The 8,446-nt window shown below is 38.9% G+C and overlaps 1 pseudogene; it reads left to right on the top strand.

Moving 5' to 3' along the window:
- The first annotated feature begins 528 nt into the window (after positions 1-528).
- On the top strand, positions 529-5,598 carry LOC127668966 (beta-defensin 37-like; annotated as a pseudogene).
- The last annotated feature ends 2,848 nt before the right edge of the window (positions 5,599-8,446 follow it).

The following is an 8,446-nucleotide window of genomic DNA, read 5'->3' as shown; positions in this document are numbered from 1 at the left end:
CTATTTTTCTCTAAAAGTTTGTGATGTATCCACAATATTTCTTAAATGGTGGCATTTACATCATAATAATATGAACGTCTGGGGAAGACATCTCCCTCTGCCTCCTATCCATGTCCTGTATTGAAAATATAGTAGGGAACAAACTATGGGTGAAATCAACTAATGTGTAATTAGTATAAGTTCAAAAACCTTGGCGATTACATTTAAATAAATTCTGTGTTTTCTATGGAACATTTATGATTACTGTTCAGATAAGAGGTAATTAGCATTTCCAGCATTCGAGCAAAATGTAGGTGCAGGCAATAGAGAAAGAATGCCCTCAAGATTTGAGACACCTCAGGATAAACACTGTAGAGGTTGGCTATTGAAGCATTACTTCAGATTGCCACCTCTCTCTTAAAGCTCAACTTTGGGGTTACTTATTCCTGCCCTTCTATTATTACAGATGCACTCTGTATTCTGGATTCATCTTTGAGCTAAGCTTTCTAGCTTTGGCCTTGTCTTTAATCAGCTCAGTGTGCATCAATCATGAAGATCTCCTGCTTTCTGCTGTTTATCCTCTCTCTATTCTGCTTTCAGATAAACCCAGGTAAGTACTGAGACCTGCTGAACTCCTGACCAGAGCTGGGTCCATTGGGTCATAAAACAGGTGAAAAATTAGTGTTGGATCTGAGGAGCAATCAATAGGACAGCATTCCAAGGCTCAAAAGCCTGAAGCCAACTAGCAACAGGGGCTTCAGCCTGAGTCCTAGGTATAGGCAATGAGCCTGGCCAGAACGAAGAGCTACTAATAGATATTTCCAAGGTCTTTAACCTCCTTCTTCTCATTGTCATCTAGAAAATATTCTTTGTAGAAAGCATTCTTCTTTACTCCAAGGCAGGAATAGCTCACCAAGAGGATAGATGTCTATCAGGAGACAGGCACTCACTCAACAACCTTTCACAGGACTGTTTAACACATGACTGCAATACACTTGGCTAATGGGGAATATGAACTTGATGTTTTAGATTAGGTAACTTGGTGAGAGATGATGCATGTCTTGAAAGGCCGAGCTTAGGAAGCACAGACTTGAAATGAAAAGAACAAGGGCTCATGTTTCAATTTATTCCTCACAATGTCCCTGTGAATAAAAAGGAGTCACGATCACATGACCAATGTTCAGTAAGTCAAGGCCCAATAGATGTGAGTTGTGATATGGCTATGTAGGAAACCTAGAGGTATGGGTTTGGCACAATGCTGAAAGGACAGAACAGAGAGCGTCATGAAATCTAAGAAAAAAAAAACTTAAGAATGCTTGGTGTGACATCAAAAGGAAACACACACACATGCACACACACACACACACACAGAGAGAGAGAGAGAGAGAGAGAGAGAGAGAGACAGAGAGACAGAGAGAGAGAGAGAGAGAGAAGAAACTTACAGGTTTTCAAACACTGCAGGGACAAAATGTAAAATGGTATTTTTGGAAATTGATGCATTTGGGGGAAATTACAGGCCAATAATAGGTGAGCAAGAACTGAAAAGGTGATCCACTTAGCATTCTCTCTAGCAAATGTTTTGCCTCTCTCACTATACATATACTATAAAACTGTACAACATGGCTCTGGCAAAAACATTTTTAAATCTGCAAACTCTTTCTTTTTTTCCCTAAAGGCTAAACATGCATATCATTAAGACTAGATCCATTTTCTCCCTTGAAACTGAGGCAAAGATGAGGATTTCAGGACACAGAACTCTGGGGCCCCAACTCCCACCTTCCCTACCTACTATGGGTCTCAACATGCAATTTCCCCATGACCCAAATGGCCTCTCTTCTACCTTTCTGACATAGTTAGTCTGTTCTTTGGTTACAGGTATCTGACAGTAGAGGACTGGAGAGGAACAAAGAAGAAAGAAAATTTCAGGTCAATTGGTTTTGCATGAGCTGATGCCTTATGCCAAGGAACTTTATTAAGAGGTATACCATTTATGTGTGGTTTGCAGGAGAGAGAATCAGCAGAAAGCTATCATAAAGTAGAACAAAGTTAGCTGGAAGCTAATGGATCATTGTGGCACAAAGGGGATACAGAATATCTCAAGTGTGTCACAGGCAAAACACACAGTGCCCTTGGCACTGATCACATCTTTTGATTCTTTGAAGCCCCAGCCTCTAGTGCAGACTTTGCTTTGATCAAGAACATAGCTTTCCCTTTTATCAGGGTCTCTGACACTGACCCCTGAAATATTCACCAGGAATCTGCCTTCAGTTGCATTCAGAGTCCATCTAGAGACCATATGCCAATTGTGTAAGACAATAGCGCTCCAACCTTCCATTGATCAGGCCAAGGTAGCTGGTTAGAAGGACAAGGGAAGACACTAATGTCCATTGTGACCTCTTAACAAGAATTTCATTTCCAATTGACTAATATCAATGGCCTGTCTTTTATGCACAAATTTGAGATACATGGTTGGGAGTGGAAAGAAAATAGAATCAGGAGGAGAGACATGGCACTTTGAGACCCTCTGTATACAATATCAATACATATCCCAAGTTTCATAACAGTAAGACAGATCTATCCCTTGTGCTAGAAGTTGTAGGATTAAACCCTACAGAAAGACATCTGATGTTCAATGACCCATCACAAAATTTTCAAGAGACAACACACTTCCCAGGGGTTTGTTTGTTTGTTTGTTTTTTCAGAAAACTAGATTTTAAACTCAGCAAAATGCGGCTTTGCTTTCATAGAATAATATGAAGGGACTCTGAATGCAACTGTAGGTAGATTCCTGGTGAATATTTCAGGGGTCAGTGTCAGAGACCCTGATAAAAGGGAAAGCTATGTTCTTGATCAAAACAAAGTCTGCACTAGAGGCTGGGGCTTCAAAGAATCAAAAGATGTGATCAGTGCCAAGGGCACTGCGTGTTTAGCCTGTGACACACTTGAGATATTCTGTATCCCCTTTGTGCCACAATGATCAATTAGCTTCCAGCTAACTTTGTTCTACTTTATGATAGCTTTCTGCTGATTCTCCCTCCTGTCTGTCTGGGACTCAGGGTCTCTTTGCAAATAAGGGAAAAGAGAATGATTCTTAGAGAACAAAAGATGGGAAAATATGGCTAGTTGTCCACCATGGTAAAATGATCAGAATTAGAATGTGAAAAATGCCTGAGATCAACCCAGCCCCTACCTTGATAAATCTGAAATGCTGCAGCCCAGGCAGGCTGAGTAGATACCAGCATCACTGCATAAGGAGCTTCAGAACACAGAATGTAACTGAATTACTTCACACAGTGCCCATAGCTATATCTTTCTTGTGAATAACACAATTTAATAAAGGAAAAGGCAGAAGTTGATTCTTACAGAGCAGCAGGATGCAGTGCTCAGCCAGGAGTGTGCCTAGATGGAATGAGAATGAATATGGGACTGGGATAATACATCCTGGTCCAGGCTCTGTCTTTGTGGGCTTTCTGCTCTGTGAAAACAATGGATACCTTAGACATCTGTTAGATCAGGGAAACATGGAACGAACTGTGTTCTTGGGCTTTCCTTCTCTCTGAAACAATCCTATTGTATTAAACCTCTTCTGCTTAGCAATTGTCTCCGTTTCTATTTCTGATATGGATTTAATATTCTGAAAAAAAACAACAAATGTAGGTAGTCTTTATCTCCCAGCTCAGTATATATACACTGTGGCAGGGAAGCCAGGGCAATGGGAGCTGAAGTAGCTGGTCACATTGTATCCACCTGATGGATATTGTTGCCTACTTGATACAATCTAGAGTGGTATGAAAGAGAATATCAGTGACAGATTGTCTAGATTATCTATAGGTGATTGTCTTTACTCCATTAACTGAGAAAGGAAGACAGGCGCATTTCCTGGTTTAGGGCCTGGATTGTAAATGAGTGCAGAACTCAAGCTAGGCACTGGAATGCAAGTCCCCCATCCCCCATCTCTCTACATCTGTTTGTCTTACTTTGGTTGTATTTATCTCTCTGTCTTTCTACATCTGTTTGTCTGCCTGTCTGTATTTGTCTGACTCTGCCTCTGTCAGTCTTTGCCCCTCTCTGTCTGTCTCTCTCTCTCTCTCTCTCTCTCTCTCTCTCTCTCTCTCTCTCTCTCTCTCTCTCTCTCTGTGTGTGTGTGTGTGTGTGTGTGTATGTGTGTGTATTCTTTTGATTGTGGTCATAATTACTAAATTATTCAATTATTCCTGCCACCTTGATCTTCTTGTAATGATGGACTGAAACTTCCAATTATGAACTAAGCCCTTTCTCTCCTAAGTCATTTTTGTCAGAACTTTTTGTCATAGCAACTGGAAAGGAAAATACCATAAGCCACTGTCCAAAATCAGAGAGCAATGAATTAGGACATGCTTCCTTTGTTTCTCCATTTTCTATGATCCATAATACCTGCCCAGGAAATTGTCCTAGCCACAGGTAAATGGGTTATTCCACACAAATTAACACAATCAAAACAATCTCCAACAGGCATAAAAGAAGCCCATCTTCCAAGTGACTCTAGATCCTGTCAATCTGAAAATATAAAACAAACATTAAAAATGATCAACAACAAATAGGAGAAAAACTCTATATATGTATACACATGCACATACACATACATATACATACCAGTACTTAGGTTAATGATGTCATTAAAAAAACAAACACAGCAAAGTTCATTCAAAACTTGATTTCTGTTAGCCTTCCTGGTACTAGAAAACCGGCTGCAAATAATTCACCAGGGAACATAGAATACATGAAGCATCCTCTCAAAATCATACCAAATTCTGACCCCTCCACAAAAGGAAACAAAACCTGGAGGTTATCATGTCTACAGAGTCTGAAGGGTGATGATCATTGTAGAGGCCAATGTTGTATTTAGAGCATTGCTCTTTAAACAACCATACACAATGGAAGTCAGAACCCCTAAAATGTAGAGAAAGGCTATGAGACAGAACTCAGGAAGATGGGTTTAGGGTGAGCAAGTGAGGGGCTTAGGCTGCGGTGTTTCTCTGAGAAAGTGCTGGGGTGGGAAAGCAGATTGTCACTCCACTTCCTCCCACCACCTTAGCACCACTGTCCCACTGAAGAGTTTGTGGTGATGAGAGGCTTCTACAGCCAGAGATGGTGCTCCATCCTTTACTCCCAGTATCAAAGAGGATGAGGAAAGAGCATCTCTGTGATTCAGAGCCAGCCTGAGCTAAATAATGGATTCCAAGCCAGTAAGGACTATAGAGTGAGACCCTGTCTCAAAATTAATAGAAAAAAGTATTCTCTATTTGCCCTTTCTAAAGTAGTAACCATGGTTATATGGCAATGGGGATCTCTCTGGTTAGTGAGTTCAGAAAAATATGGTTTTTATTAGGGGATCTAAAACTCAATTTTTCTTTAAATTAATGTATAACTCTTGTGCCTTCCCCAAACAGTCTAAAATCACTGCAGCTACAACCAAGAGTTTGAAGGGTTTTTTCTCCTTTTCTTGCAGTTGCTGTCCTTGACACAAGAGTATGCTTTAAGAATAAAGACATCTGTCTCATCAGGCGTTGCCCATTCTAATATAATGTAGTTGGCACCTGTTATAAAGGAAAAGGCAAGTGTTGTCACAGACAGGATTGATGCATCAGAATTCACAAAGAAGAATGCACAACCATTGCTGTGACAAAGAAAAACACACTGAGGTATTACTTTCTCATACTAAAATGAGCTGTCTATACGTCTATATTGAGTTAAGAAAATGTGGGTTATTTAAAGGAACCTATGGTGAAAAAAAGACCAGTCCAAAATCCATGTCTGGTCAAATAGAAATAATGCCATGTAATAAACAAATATGATTCCATTTGATTTTTTTCAAGAAATGAACTAATGAGGACCACTTTACTCCAATTCATCTCAAGCAGCAAGAGGACAGAGCGGCAGCTTAGAGCCACTTCTTACTAAATTACCTTATTCAGTTAGGGCTTGTTCAAATCAAACCATCACAACCACCCTGCCAACTCCTTCTATTTGTAGATTCCAGACAGCCACAAGGTACCTGCCCCCTTTAGTTCCAATTATAATCATTGTATTTGTGTTTCTGAATCTAGTGGTCACTATTCGCACCCCACAATGGGACCAACAAAAAGACTACAGCATCACTCTACAGAGATTCTGATAGCTTCATAGGTTTAATCTACTAACTTGTCTCTCATATGAATATGAAAGACTTTATACATAACAGGCTTCCAGAGACGTTAAAAGATAAAAGAGTAATTCTGTGTGCTAAGGTGAAGAGGAAAACAGATACTTTTAAAACAGTGACTACTTCTTAACTAGTGAAAATGCCGTGATTTGGATGTCCATCCTAATAAATACACAAAGAATTTGAGTCCTTTCTACATCACTGAGATACAACATTAAAGGTAAAAATATCCACTAGCTAAAACTACAATATTAAATCTGACTTGATCTAGTTTTTCAGGGAAGGTCTCTTACAACCTTAAAATTCATTCTGACACATGATATGTAAATTAGCTTCTATGAATCAGGCAGAACAGTGTTTTGGAAGACAGTGCACATCTTCATAAGTAGCATGGTGCAATTCATCTCGATGCACTAGTTAGACGTCAAGGCCTTTATGTATACTGAAGTATGGAGGAGCTAGGGAATTCCTAAGAAAACCTAGAAGGACTTTACCTAAAAGTGCCCATCACCATTTCCTTAGCCAAAGAAAGGTAGATTTCCTTAGAAGTGTTTAGATGTTGATTCCAGAGGCTTAAGTAAAGTGCAAATTTCTGGTTTCTTTGGAGACTCAGTTATGTCATATGATGCTTTGCTGGGACTGAAAGGTGAAAGAATGTATTCCTGAAACAAGACATAGGAAAGAGAGATTTGCTCTAGCAGATATAGGTGAGAGGATGTTTCACAAGAGCAGATATAAGAGAGGACACATGATATTTAGAAAGAATATAAATATGACACCATGGACATTAGGAGGAGGCTCTGGGATGCCACACCAACCCCAGTACAATCTGTGTGACAATTTTCACAGACTGAGACATTAGACTTCAAAATAAGGTCTCCTGGAACCTGTTGTAGAACTCTCAGTCAGAACAAACCTATTAAGCCATAGTCCTCATGGCAATTTCTCTGTTTTGCTTTCTTTCATTTCTTTTCTTTGTTACAGGTTCCTGGTAGCCTAGACCATGATCTTACAAAAAAATAATTGGTACAAGACCATCCCTTGAGATGGGGTCATTAACATGACCTTATCTCCAGGGAAAACAATGCATTACTTTTTAAATCCCTTACAAAATTATTATGATAAATAAAACCTTTCCCAACAATAAGATGTCATATGGCTACACATGTGTCATTGGAGGTGGGTTTCAGCATATGGTAAAGAAAGCCTTAGCTAGAAAAAAATTAAAATAGTTTAAATTCATATATTGAAGATTTATAAAAAAAATCAGACACTAGATGTTACATAGTAATTAACCATATGGGGCTAAAAAGTTAGCTCAGCAGATAAGAACACTGACAATAAAGATTTATTAACCTGTTCTTGAAAATGTACCACTAGCCTTGGACAAATGTACTACTAAATACATCATTTTAGAATTGTTATATTTTGATGATTTATATTATTAATGATGATGTTACCTGTTTTGTTTGCAATTCATTAAATATGTAGTTTCAAGTTGTAATCCTCAAATGATTTTTGTATTTTACTGTGCCAAATGATTTTTGTTGGTATTGATGATTTTGTTGGATACAGTTTATAAGAGTTGTTATGTTTGGTTTTTAATGAAATAGCTTGAGAACTACAAAATACACTCATATTCAAACTACCTCTGTCTTTGTTTCTGTTTGTCACCACCAAATACTTACCCACCCTCATTCCAGAAACCCCCATACCCAGCTGGGGTGGTCTGTGACACTGGCATTGGTTTGTATTGATGTGCCTAGCTAGTCTTGGCTGTCAATTCTCTACTATTGGTTCATCTTACATTGTGTTCCTAATCTTTGCTTACTGTAACTTTGTAGAGTAACACCCAAATGAGGTTTTAACATTCCAGCCAATTCTTGTGCCTTTCGCTGGCTGACTCAGGCCAACTCATCACAGTTTATTCTGAATCAAACTGCTGTTGCTGATTTAGAAGGATAGAATAGTCCCCAAAGAACTACTTCTAAACAGGTCCACCACCCACATTTCCTTTATTTTCTACTATCTCTGGTGAATGATAGGCTAGAAGAGAGGTTGAATTTAAGAACACTTATTACAGCAGGTTTGAAAAATCTAAACCTACACCTAAGTTTAGGAGTTTCAAGTTTCCAGGCTCAGAAAAATAAATGTAAAGCAGATCCTTTTGAAGGTACAAAGACTTCAAGGAGCCTTTGTAATCTCAACAACAGAACAGAATCTGAACATAGATACAGAATGCTCATCTACCACAACTCTAGAATTAGGATCTAATAGTTTTCCAGT

This window comes from Apodemus sylvaticus, chromosome 18 (genome assembly GCF_947179515.1).
Source record: "Apodemus sylvaticus chromosome 18, mApoSyl1.1, whole genome shotgun sequence".
Classification (NCBI taxonomy): Eukaryota; Metazoa; Chordata; class Mammalia; order Rodentia; family Muridae; genus Apodemus; species Apodemus sylvaticus.
The sequence above is the reverse complement of the archived record's forward strand: the minus strand, read 5'-3'. Positions and strand labels throughout refer to the sequence as shown.